This window comes from Mauremys mutica, chromosome 15, assembly GCF_020497125.1.
Source record: "Mauremys mutica isolate MM-2020 ecotype Southern chromosome 15, ASM2049712v1, whole genome shotgun sequence".
Classification (NCBI taxonomy): Eukaryota; Metazoa; Chordata; order Testudines; family Geoemydidae; genus Mauremys; species Mauremys mutica.
The window spans coordinates 33,723,047-33,735,732 of NC_059086.1; the positions used below are offsets into that span (position 1 = coordinate 33,723,047).

Genomic DNA, 12,686 nt, shown 5'->3' on the forward strand with positions numbered 1-12,686 from the left:
GACACCATCTTCTCCTTGCCATGGGAGCTGTACACACAGTCTTTGTAGATATACAGTTTAGGTGTTGGTTTGCTGGTGCAGACGCTTTGGGGACAAACAGCCAGGTTTGGGCTCTGCTAAGGTCCATTCCTGGGGCTTGGTTGCTGCCAGGGAACCAGGCACTGGTGCTGGTCTGAGATTCCTGAAAGAGGAGTTTGCCCACATGCTGAGTGTGACACCTCTGTTCCAGGACTGGAGCATAGAGCGTAAACAACTAATTACCCAGAGAGAAGAACTTGTGAGTCCTGGTGTGACGGTGCATCTGGTACCTCCTGCCAGAGCAACAACAAATACAGTGAGTGAACAGGAGGAAATAATTCACTTAATGCCAGTTTAGCAGAGTGGGTCAGTGAACTCTAGATGAAACTTGCCCATCAGAAGGGTTTGGGATTCCCCCTTTGAAAGAGCCAGTTTCCTGCACTGCAAAGATGCAGCCCAGCTCAGCAATGCTGGTTAAAGCCTGAGAGAGATGCAGGGAGAGAGAGTGCTGCATTGGACGAGCCTATCACCCTATTGTGTTTCCTATACATCCATTGTCATGGCGTTCACACTCAGACTGCGGGTTGCCCAGCTCAGGACCCGCCTTTCTCCAAATAGAGCCCCCAGAATAAAGAAATGCTTCAGAATAATTTACCTTGTGGGGAGGAACCACCGACATCACCGCTGGAGTCACCATCTAGGCAACAAATACACAAGAGATCAGAGCAGAGCATGGCCCCACTCCAGGCCCATATGCTGCCCTCATGCAGCTACACCATGGGCAATACCTGGCTGGTGGCCGTGCTGCTGAAAGGGGCCTGGGGTTAGAGTGGATCACAAACTGAATCTGAGTCTGTTACTTGGGGTTTTCAGAACCTAAAATAGTGGTAAGCTAACTGTTTCACAGCAATTTCCATCTGAGAAATGATTTATACAAGTAAGCATGCTCTTATCTAAAATTACAATTGTTTAGATTTTAACACACACCCATACGCAATAGGCTTAGGACATCCCAGACATAGTTACCCACAGTCTCAGATGGTTTTGAGTAATCACCAGCCGGACTTCCAGGGGCCCTCTTTCTATCCAGCTGATGGGGAGTTTAGATGTCAGCTCCTTGTCCTGAGAAAAGTTTCTTCGGGTATTTACTGTTACTCTAACAAAGCACATAACCAGCACTGACTCCTAGTGGGTCAGCATAATGACCTCTACTGAGTCAGCAATTGTCCTAATTTCAACACGCTGCTCATCATCTCAAAACATTTCTAGTATTTTTAGCCATAACAACAATATATCGGAGGCATTTAAAACCAAGCTTGCTATTCACTTACTTTCCTCTGCAACTTTCTATCCCATCCTCCCATTCTGATTAACAAACTGCAAGTCTTCCCTTGTCTCACATTATTGCCAGCTATGTGATGTTTGGTTTTCAGCCAACAGTGGCTACACATATAAAATGACTGACTGCAGCGCTGTCAAGTTCTGGGATACATGCAGGAATGTCAAATTCCAGGGCAACAAGTCAGCAATGGGACGTAGTTGTGAAAAGGGCTAACATTGTATGTAAGACATGGGAGGTCATTGGCCCGCTCTGCTTGGCACCGATGAGGCCTCAGCTGAAGTACAGTGTCCAGTTCTGCGTGTGACACTTTAGGAAAGATGTGGACAAATTGGAGAAAGTCCAGAGGAGAGCAACAAAAATGATCAAAGGTTTAGAAAACCTGACCTAGGAGGAAAGGTTAAAAAGCTGGGACTGTTTAATCTTGAGAAAAGAAGCCTGAGTGGGGATCTGATAACGGTCTCCAAATATGTTATGGTCTCTTATAAAGAATCATCGAATCATAGAAGATTAGGGTTTGAAGAGACCTCAGTAGGTCATCTAGTCCAGCCCGCTGCTCAAAGCAGGACCAACACCAACTAAATCATCCCAGCCAGGGCTTTGTCAAGCCTGACCTTAAAAACCTCTAACTGTGGTGATTCCACCACTTCCCTAGGTAACCCAGTGCTTCACCACCCTCCTAGTGAAATAATGTTTCCTCATATCCAATCTAGATCTCCCCCACTGCAACTTGAGACCATTGCTCCTTGTTCTGAGCACACCACTGAGATCAGCTGAGCTCCATCCTCTTTGGAACCCTCCTTCAGGTAGTTGAAGGCTGCTCTCAAATCCCCCATCACTCTTCTCTTCTGCAGACTAAACAAGTCCAGTTCCCTCAGCTGCTCCTCATAAGTCATGTGCCCCAGCCCCCTGATCATTTTTGTTGCCCTCCGCTGGAATCTCTCCAATTTGTCCACATCCTTTCTGTAGTGGGGGGCCCAAAACTGGATGCAACACTCCAGATGTGGCCTCACTAGTGCCGAATAGAGGGGAATAATCACTTCCCTCGATCTGCTGGCAATGCTCCTACTAATGCAGCCCAATATGCCATTAGCCTTCTTGGCAACAAGGGCACACTGCTGACTCATATCCAGCTTCTTATCCACTGTAATACCCAGGTCCTTTTCTGCAGAACTGCTGCTTAGCCAGTCGATCCCAAGCCTGTAGTGGTGCATGGGATTCTTCCGTCCTAAGTGCAGGTCTCTGCACTTGTCCTTGTTTAACCTCATCAGATTTCTTTTGATCCAATCCTCCAATGTGTCTAGGTCACTCTGGATCCTAGCCCTACCCTCCAGCTTATCTACCTCTCCCCCAGCTTAGTGTCATCCACAAATTTGCTGAGGGTGAAATCTATTCCGTTATCCAGATCATTAATAAAGAAGTTGAACAAAACCGGCCCCAGGACCGACCCCTGGGGCACGCTGCTTGATACCGTTGATCGAGCTGTTGATCACTACCCACTGAGCCCAACAATCTAGCCAGCTTTCTATCCACCTTATAGTCTATTCTTCCAATCCATCCTTTTTTAACTTGCTGGACGGTGATGAATTGTTCTCAGTGCCTACTGAAAGTAAGAGAAGCAATAATGGGCTTAATCTGCAGCAAGGGAGGATTAGGTTAGACCAGAGGTAGGCAAACTATGGCACACGTGCCGCCTTTGGCACACTAGCTGATTTTCAGTGGCACTCACACTGCCTGGGTCCTGGCCACCGGTCCAGGGGGCTCTGCATTTTAATTTAATTTTAAATGAAGCTTCTTAAACATTTTAAAAACCTTATTTACTTAACATACAACAATAGTTTAGTTATATATTCTAGATTTCTAGAAAGAGACCTTCTAAAAATGTTAAAATCTATTACTGGCACACGAAACCTTAAATCAGCGTGAATAAATGAAGACTTGGCACACCACTTCTGAAAGGTTGCCGACCCCTGGGTTAGACAGTAGAAAAAACTTTCTAACTATAGGGCTAGTGAAGCTCTGGAATAGGCTTCCAAGGGAGGTTGTGGAATACCTGTCATTGGAGGTTTTTCAAAACAGATTGGACAAACTCCTGGCAGGGATGGTCCAGTTTCACTTGGTCCTGTCTCAGTGCAGGGGGCTGGACTTGATGACATCTTGAGGTCCCTTCCAGCCAGACATTTCTATGATGTCCCTGACCCCACCTGCCTGTGTTGAGCTGTCTGAGCTGAGATGGGTTAAAATGGGGGTGGAGTGGGGGGGGGGTTCCCTGTGTCAAATTTTGAAAAAAGATGTTTTGTGATAATTTTTTTTTCAGATTTTGATGAAATTCAGCATTTGGATTTCCAGGGATTATTATTTAATTGTCATTCTCACTCTGCCATCACCCCCACTTGCCTGTGATGCTGAGTTGCTGGGCAGGGTTGAGCTGGAATCTGATCACGTGGTTATCGCTGTCCTTGATCTCGTACCCGCAGGAGTAACTCCCAGAACTGTTCCTGGACACCACATGGTCATAGTTGTAGGTGACCTTCTCCTCTGAACCCCGCTGGGATGAAACCTCCTCCCCGTCCTTGCAGAAGATGATGCGGGTGGCCAGGAGCTGGGACAGCACGGAGCACTGGAGCCGCATGGAGTCCCCTGGCTGGGCAGACGTCTGGCTCAGGTAGAGGATGGGGCCACGGAGAGTGCCTGGGAAGGGGAATGGGTCAGCACTATCAGTGGGGCGTTGGTGGCGCCCAGCACTGTTGGTGGGACAGGATGCAAATGGCAGGTGGGTCTGTGCCACATCGTGGTTGGAGGGTCTGATTACAGCTCAACTGAGCAGATGGGGAGATGAACTCTCTCTGGTGACTGGAAGCTTCATTAAGTGGGATCATTTGGGTTGTGGAAGGGCTTGGAGGCTCAGTGGGCTGGGCTCCAATTGTCTGGCACTGCACACTCTCCTAGAACAAAGGGCCCTGACGTGGGCACCCGGCTGACATAGCTGGAGCAGTACGGCTGGGAGAGAGGCGACCCCTCATCAAGACCGGCCTCTGGCCATTGAGGGCTGTCTAGGGCAGAGGTTCTCAACCTTCTTCTTTCTGAGCCCCTGCTCCATCCCACAACATGCTATAAAAACTCCATGACCCAGCTGTACCACGAAAACTGTTTTTCTGTATATAAAAGCCAGGGCCAGAGTTAGGGGGTAGCCAGGGATGGCTCCAGGCCCCAGCATGCCAAGCACGTGCTTGGGGCGGCAAGCCGCGGGGGGGCGCTCTGCCGGCGCCACGAGGGCGGCAGGCAGGCTGCCTCCGGCGGTTTGCCTGCAGAGGGTCCGCCGAAGCCGCAGGACCAGCGGACCCTCCGCAGGCAAACCGCCAGAGGCAGCCTGCCTGCCGTGCTTGGGGTGGCAAAATCCCTAGAGCCGCCCCTGGGGGTAGCAAGCCGGGCATTTGCCCAGGGCCCCACACCAAAGAGAGCACCACAAAGCTAAGTTGATCAGGCTTTGGCTTCAGTCCCGTGTGGTGGCGCTTTGGCTTTCTGCCCCACCCCTTGCTGCTGCCTTGCCCAGGCAGCCAGCAAAGAAGCAACTCAGCCAGCCCCTGCTGCACTGGGTGCAGGCTCACTGGGTGCGGCTTCCTGGCCCGGGTCATATGGGAGCTCAGCCTGGTTTATAAAATGGTCCCTTCTGGCCGTACCCTTTCGAATTCCACCTGCTGACTATTAGCGGTGCGGCTGACATTTATGGACAAGGTGCAGGCTGAGTCCATGTGGGGGTGAGCTGCATGGGAGAAACCTGCGGCCATGAAGGGCTGGGAGCTGATGCCATGGGAAGGTAAATCCCTTGGGGCCAGAGCTATGGTGTTCTCTGCTTACCAGAGCTAGTGACCTGAGGGTGGGATGGGTTGTGGACCCATGTTTCACCCCAGCCATGTGTCACTCATGTGTCACCCCATGTGTCACCCATGTGTCACACCAGCCCCCTATCAGACCAGAGCTGAGAGGCAATGGGACAGGGAGGGGTTGGTCAGATCCCTGCTCGGATCCCACACAGCCCCGCGCACCTTCCCGGGCCATTGCTGCTGACACCACAGTGAGCAGGGAGCAGCCAAAGGGGTGGTGGCTGGAGGCCTGAAAACAGAGGGGTAAATGCCCTGGGTAGAATGGGGACAGAAAGACAGATGGACTCACCGGGTACTGAACATATCTCCTGGCTGCTGGAACTCAGCGCTGGGAACAGAAAGGTGCCGTGCGGTTAGTGCTGGAGATAAAATCTCTCCCTTTTCTGAGGTCCCTCTTCAGAGACAAAAACTGCCTTTAATAGGAAAAAATTGCTGATTTGTGTTTTGGTAAAGAAGCAAACCAGGCAAGATGTTAGATCTGGGGCATGGCACGCAGACCTTGGCTGAGCTGGGAACCGCCTTTCCCTTCAGCTCTCTAGAGGGCCAGATCCTCAGCTGGTGAAAACCGGCCTGACTCCAGTGGAACGACACCGATCTGGCCCAGCAGCTCTCACACTCGGTGTTTACACTGGTTCCCATTTCTCTCCCACTAAACGGGAGTTGCTGGCTGTCTAGGCCAGGGGCTGCTCTCAGTCTTGTTTCCTTCCAACTTGCTACGACTTAGCGCAGGGTTCCCGCATACTCACCGGGCAGCAAGAGGCACAGAGACAGGATCATCGGGGCACCGGGAGGAACCGATCAGGATGGAAACAGCCCAGCAGCTTCTTCTCCTGATGAGATCAGGAGGGGACAATCCACAGTCGCTCCCTGCTCCCACCTGCCCCCTCTGCCCTGTCTGACTTCGGAAGGGAAGCTCTGGTCTCTCTCTCTCTGCTCTGATCTGCCCCACTCTGCTCCCCAGGGTTGGAGTCTCCACCCAGCTCCTCTTCCTGTTCCCAGGCACCCTGGAGTCTGCAGCGCTCAGGTCTGCAGCGCTCAGCGCTCAGGTCTGCAGCGCTCAGCGCTCACGTTTCAGCCTCTCTCCAACCTGCTCTGTCCTCTCCTCAGGTCTGATATTAATCACTGCTCCCTGTTTCCTACCCTGCACCGCCCCCTTTCCTTGCCCTGGCCACAGCGTCTCTATTTAGGCCTGCAAAATTGAGAACTGAAAGGGTCTGGTTTGCTTGTTTGAGTCTAAACATATCACTGAGGAAACACCTCCTGTCCCATCTCACTGCCCAGGGACCGAGACAGCCCTGGCTAAAGGCACAGCTGGGCCAGAGTGAAAGGTCACTGGGTGATTGTGGGGCCTGGGATGTTGGATGAGTCTGAATCTTTTGCTACACTCTTTTCTCCAGTCCATGAGGAGAAGGACCCAGCTCCCCCAGGGGAAATTCACCCTCTGGGCTTGAGTTGGACATAAATGGGGTTGTGTAGGACCCCCTGCACAGAGGTGAATTTCACCGCCAGAGAACAGCGATCACAGTTCTGCACTGGCTTCCCCACCTCCTTAGTCTGCACCCACCCCATCCTCCACATCCAGCTCCAGCCACTTCTACAGAGTCTGCCATGACTTCCCTTCTCTTCTCATTCTGGGTTTCTGAAGAGTCTGCTGTCCCTGCTGAGAGACGGGCAGAAGGTCCCTTTCTCCTACCCTGGTTCCCTCTCGAATCACCTCCCCACTGCCGGGGTCGGGGGGAAGAACACAAGGCAGTTGAGAAAGAGCCTCCAGAAGTGACCTCTGAGGAGGTGGGGAGCTCAGATCAGTGTGACTAAGCAAGTGGAGGAACCAGAGCAAAAGGCCAAAGAAACATGAGGGAGTCTTTTGAATAGACATTACCACCTCTGCGGGAAGCCAAATATCCGAGGGCCACGAGGGAAATCTGTCAGGAGTACAAGGCAGAGCAGTTTTGCAGAGCAACTTTTCATTGATGCAGATTGATGCAGGATTGTCCTGGGGTGGTGGCTGGGCACATTTCTCCACTGGGATGGAGTCAGCTCTGCAGAGCAGCTGGACAGGGGATGTTTGGGGTAGTTCAGATGCTTGAGGGATCATCAGCATAGCTCAGGTAAGGGTCAGTGGAGCACAGGTTGAGACTACCTGTTATAAGCAGTGCCCAGAAAACAGCAGCGTGAAAAAGGTAAATATGTTTTGCTCTTTTTAAAAATATCATTATTTCAAAACTTTTTGTAAAAAATATTTTTTTAAATATTTGCTGTTTTTTCCACCTTTCTTGGTGGCAAAATGGTGAAAATGGAGGGAGGGGAAATCCAAAAGCTGAAACTTTATAAAAAATTATCCAAAAAAGTTTTTTTATGTAAATTTTCATTTTTTTCTTTTCATTTTCCAGTTTTATTTTTACAACTCACCCCGCCAAACAGTTTTAATCTTTTCTTTGAAAAAATGAAAACTTTGGAAATAATGAAAATATTTGGACAAAAACTCTCACTTTGGAGATTACTGCATTGTGGTGGCTCCGTCCAGAGTGACCCCCAGGGCTGTGGGTCAGGCTGAGCTGCTGGCACCCTTGGATGGCAGCTGGGCCCTGCTTGTAGCTCAGACAATGCTGCCCAGAAAGGGTCTGATGCAAAGCTCCTTGGTGTCTATGGAAAGACTCCACTGACCTCACTGGCCTTGGGATCAGGCCACTGTGTAAGCGGGTCGGTTCTCTTGTGACAGAGAAATGGCTCAGGAGCTTTCACTTGGAGTGACCCCAACCCAGACTGGAACCAGGAACAGGGAAAGTCTCCACCATGGGTGGGTGAAGGGGAGGTTGATGACAGGACCATGCACAGCACATAGCAGGATGTGAAGAAGAGGAACTCAATCCCTGCATCCCCAGCAGAGCTTCCAACACAGCTGATATGTGAAGCAAGAACATGTGCATAAAGAAATGCTCCCGCTGCACATATCCTGCAGCTGCCTCATTCACACAGACCCTGAAAGGAGCAAACAGCTCCACACGGGGAAGAAATGATCAGGGCTCCTCTCTAGGCTAGTGATTTAACAAAGACTTGAAGGAGTCATCTGCATAGAGCCTGTGATAGAGAGAGCTATTGATTGATAGATCGATATATAGATAGATGGCTATGTATGGGGATAGAGAGAGAGACACACGCACACACACACACAAAGCATGTATATGGGGATGTTTTTAAATACCATGCTTGATTTATCACATGGTTAAGCAGAAAGACCAAGACTTCCTAAAACGATTAGTGAATTTGGGGCCATCTTAAAGGGGCTGATTTCCAGCAGGTGGGGGCTCAACGCAGTCTGTCTGTCACTCCTTAAGCTGTCTCACGCTGGGCTCCCAAATTATCGACCATTTTGGACGGTGTGACCAGAAGTGCTTGTGCCAATTGCTCATGTGCAGAATCTGTCTTTGAGACCAGCTGTAGGAGTACGAGGGGCTGCGTCCCCACGACCCATTCTAGCTCTGGCCCTCGGATGAGACTGCAATCAAGGGCAATGGGTGCGAGTTGTGATGGGGATTTTGTGATAAAGCTCCTCTGGCACAACCACACTGCGCGGATGCTGAGCGGCCAGTCCAGTTCTCAGCTGCCTCAAACTTCCCTGCAGGGTGAACATTTGTCATTTCCTGCTGAGGCAATAGAGGCAGCTGTGTGAAAGCTGTGGGCACCCTGACATGTTCCCAAAGCAGATGGACTTGACCCAGCACCTGCCCATGAAACTCAGTCCTTACCGCTATGGTACTTCATGGGAAAGTATCTCGTATCAGCTAAGGGGTGAATTATACCTCTCCATTTACACCAATATAAGTTCCTGTGCATATTCATGTTCTGGTATAAGAGAGCCCTTTTCTGGTTTACTTTATCTTGTTTTGAAAGCAATACAAACTATAAGGTGTACATTTTTAACAGTGAGGATAATTTACCATGGGAAAAACTTACTACGGGTTTGTGGTGGCTTGCCCATCACTGGCAATTTTTAAATCAAGCATGGATGTTTTTCTCAAAGAGATGCTCTAATTCAAACAGGACTTATTTGGGGGGGCAGTTCTCTGTCTTATGTTATACAGGATCCCAGTGGTCCTTTCTGATCTTAGAATCTGTGACTAAACCTGACAAAGACTCTGACCCCGTGGGAGGTATACCAGAAAAAGCTATAGTTGTAAAATTCTCTGTGTATGGAGAAGCCCTGGGATGAACAGCCCTTCCCATCAATGCTCTCCCTGTACATCCCCTGTCAGTGGAGTATCTGAGCCTTTCACAATTATTAATGGGTTTATCCTCAGACACTTCTGAAGCTCACCTCATTTCACAGATGGGGAAACTGAGGCACAGAGCAAGCCCAAGTGACTGAGCCCAGGACATACAGGAGTTCACATGTGAGTGAGGGATTGAACCAAGGGCTCATGGTCCACTGCTCTAGCCACAAGATTGTACTTCCTCCCTGCAGCCCCCATTCCTCCCAATGGCCTGGATGACAATAACCAGAGTCATAACTGCCTGAAGCCAATGACCCTGGGCTTTTTCACCCAAAGAGGAAAAGAGCCTGAATGGGACTGGAAAATATGGAAAGCATGAGAGTTACACAAGCTGGTAAATCTGCTGCAGATGGTTCAATTTATCTCACAGTAGGTCCCACCCTCTTTTGTTTCTGAGCTAGGTCCTGCTTCCCTTCTCCTGGCCCAAACCTCAGGGCAGCCTGGGCAGAATTAGACCCATCTCTCCAGCCCCATGGATGGAGCCAGATGCTGCAGGACTAGAGAGCGACAGGCTGCTGCTCAGAAGAAGGAAGAGAGAGGATAGTCACTGCTGTGAGCTGGGGGCTCCTGCTCCTCAACTATCTGCACACACAGCCCAGCTGCTCTGTGCAGCTGCAGAGGGAGGGAACCACAGGACGAGCTGACAGCACCCTGAGCATCTTCTCATGCCTAGCCTGAGCTAGCTCTCCCCGGCCTGACTGAGTTAGCAGCCCAGCGAGGTGGGGGTGTATCATACGCTGAGATGTGGGATTAAATAAGATGCTCACACAATGTTATTTTTGTCCTCACACATTAACCTGCCTCCCCTACCCCCCGCTTTAGTCTGTTCTCATGAGGTTTTCAGGGGAGTTTATTTAAAGGCCAGAAGGGACCAATGTGACCATCTAGTCAGAACATCTACATAGCCCAGGCCTGAGAGCCTCCCCCAGGGATCCCTGATTTGAGCTGCTCACTTCTAGCTGAGCTAGAGCACATCTGGTGGAAAGAGACATCCCCTCTTGGTTTAACGACTCCAAACCGGCTCCCATTTCTAAACACTAAGGTGGCTGTGGCTGATCAGCGAAAGAGAGGACCAGGGGAAAGGGAGATGCTGGACTGGGACAGAGCAACTGGAGATGGGCCATGAGATTTAGCTCCAGGTGTGGGTCCTAATCTGACCTTCCTCAGAGTTGGGGGTGTGGACTTTAGGTTCTGGTATGAGACAGCCCCAAAGGCTGGGTGTGGGGACTCTCTTTCTGAGACTAAAAGCACAATAGGTACCAGATACAATGATCCAGAGTCTGACTGAGGAGGGGAAGAAGATGCTTGATCTAGGGTAGCTGAGCCACCTAATGGTGAATGGGGAAGAGGGAGCAGATGGAGCTGTTGATCTCGGCAGAGATTTCAGAAAGCTCAGTGGAGTGTGCAGATCCGGTGTGTACCCACGGCCTGCCATTGACAGACTGACTGGGCAGCTAGGCAAGGCCACTGACAATCCTAGGTTACACTGTAACAAAAGACACTGGGAAGTTTAACACTCCAGTGAAGAATACAACCCACAGCAGATTGTCAGGACAGGGATTGTGCTGTATGAAACCTACCTGTACAGCACCAGCCCACCAATGGTACTGAAGAAACAACACATTCGTAATGATGCCTGCAGCAGGGCCAGCTGAGAATTGTACATCAAGACCTTTCTCAATGGAAAATTAGATTTTGACTGAATGATTTTTTAATTTTTTCTTATTAATTAATTTGTGGAAGTCTGTGCTTTTTCTGAAGAGTTTTGATTTTTCATTGGAAAATTAAAAGCCCCCAAATATTTTGGCTTTTGGGAGTTTTCAACTGAAATAATTCAGTTTCCATTTGCCAAAACCAAATATTTCCCTCCCAATTTTCACATTTTCAATTTTTTGATGAAAAGTTCAATGAAATTTTCCACAGGGGAAAAAAAAAATCCATGTTCTGCCCTGCTCCAGAGTGCACCATTCTTAAGCCCTCACTGGTTGCAGGTGGAATCTGTCAATGTTCTGTTCTGCCCTGTGTCCACATGACTCCCTGGAATGTCCTAGAGGTTAATGTACATTAGCCTGAAGGCCTCTGTGATGAGTGTGGGGCTGTGGGTGCAGGCTATGCTGGAGCTCTAGGCATAACTAACAGTATGAAGCAAAGGTTGTGAACAGAAGTAGAGCTGGTCTTGGGAGAATAGTAACACACTGGGTATTGGCTAACCAAGTAAGCTCATGTGAGAGGATGGTACAAGGACACACAGAGTTCTCAAGTAACACCATAAATACAGACTTAAGAGATGGTACAGGAACTCACTGACCGCTCCTAAAGGATAAGGAGGAGATGACAAGATAATTAGTGTATCTGTGTATCTGTAGTGTATCTGTAGCTCCTCACTAGGACTGTGCTTTGTCAACAACAAATCTGGCCGAGCACCTTTGCCACTGAACCGAGCCTGGGGTCTTTCTTTGTAGTAATATGAGGTTTCCTGTATCAACACACTGCACTGTCTGCTAGTGCAGCTGATGTCGGAGTTCTGAGAACAGCAGCACTAGCAGCATTACCAATGCTGCAGCACCAGCAGCACTTAGCAACACAAACTACAGTTGGTAATCGTACAATCATAGACATGTCAGGCTGGAAGGGACCTGAAGAAGTCATCAAGTCCAGCCCCCTGCACTGAGGCAGGATCAAGTAAACCTAGACCATCCCTGACAGGGGGTTTGTCCTACGTGTTCTTAATAATCTCTGATGAGGGGATTCCTCCATCTCCCCTTGGAAGCCTATTCCAGAGCTTAACTACCCTGATCATTAGAAAGCTTTTCCTACTATGGAGCCTAAACCTCCCTTGCTGCAGATGAAGCCCATTACTTCTTGCCCTATGTTTAGAGGGCACTGAGAACAATTGATCACCATCTTCTGTATAACAGTCCTTAACAGATTTGAAGATGGTTACCAGGTTCCCCTTCGGTCTTTTTTTCTCAAGCCTTAACATGCTAAGTTTTTTTAACCTTTCTGCATAAGTGAAGTTTTCTAAAGCTTTGATCATTTTTTTGTTGTTCTCTGGATTTTCTCTAATTTGTTCACATCCTGTTTAAATGCTGAGTTCAAAACCCTCCAAAGTGGGTCTCCCACAACCCAGGCAAATACTGAACCCCAGGGCAAAGGTTGGGAGGGGCCGGCACT

The 12,686-nt window shown here is 49.4% G+C and overlaps 1 long non-coding RNA gene across 1 annotated transcript; it reads left to right on the top strand.

Annotated features, from left to right (window-relative positions):
• The first annotated feature begins 222 nt into the window (after positions 1-222).
• On the top strand, positions 223-11,153 carry LOC123350193. Its single transcript, XR_006573721.1, has 3 exons — positions 223-334; positions 3,835-4,022; positions 9,914-11,153. It is a non-coding gene; the product is annotated as an uncharacterized LOC123350193 (long non-coding RNA).
• Positions 11,154-12,686: the final 1,533 nt, after the last annotated feature.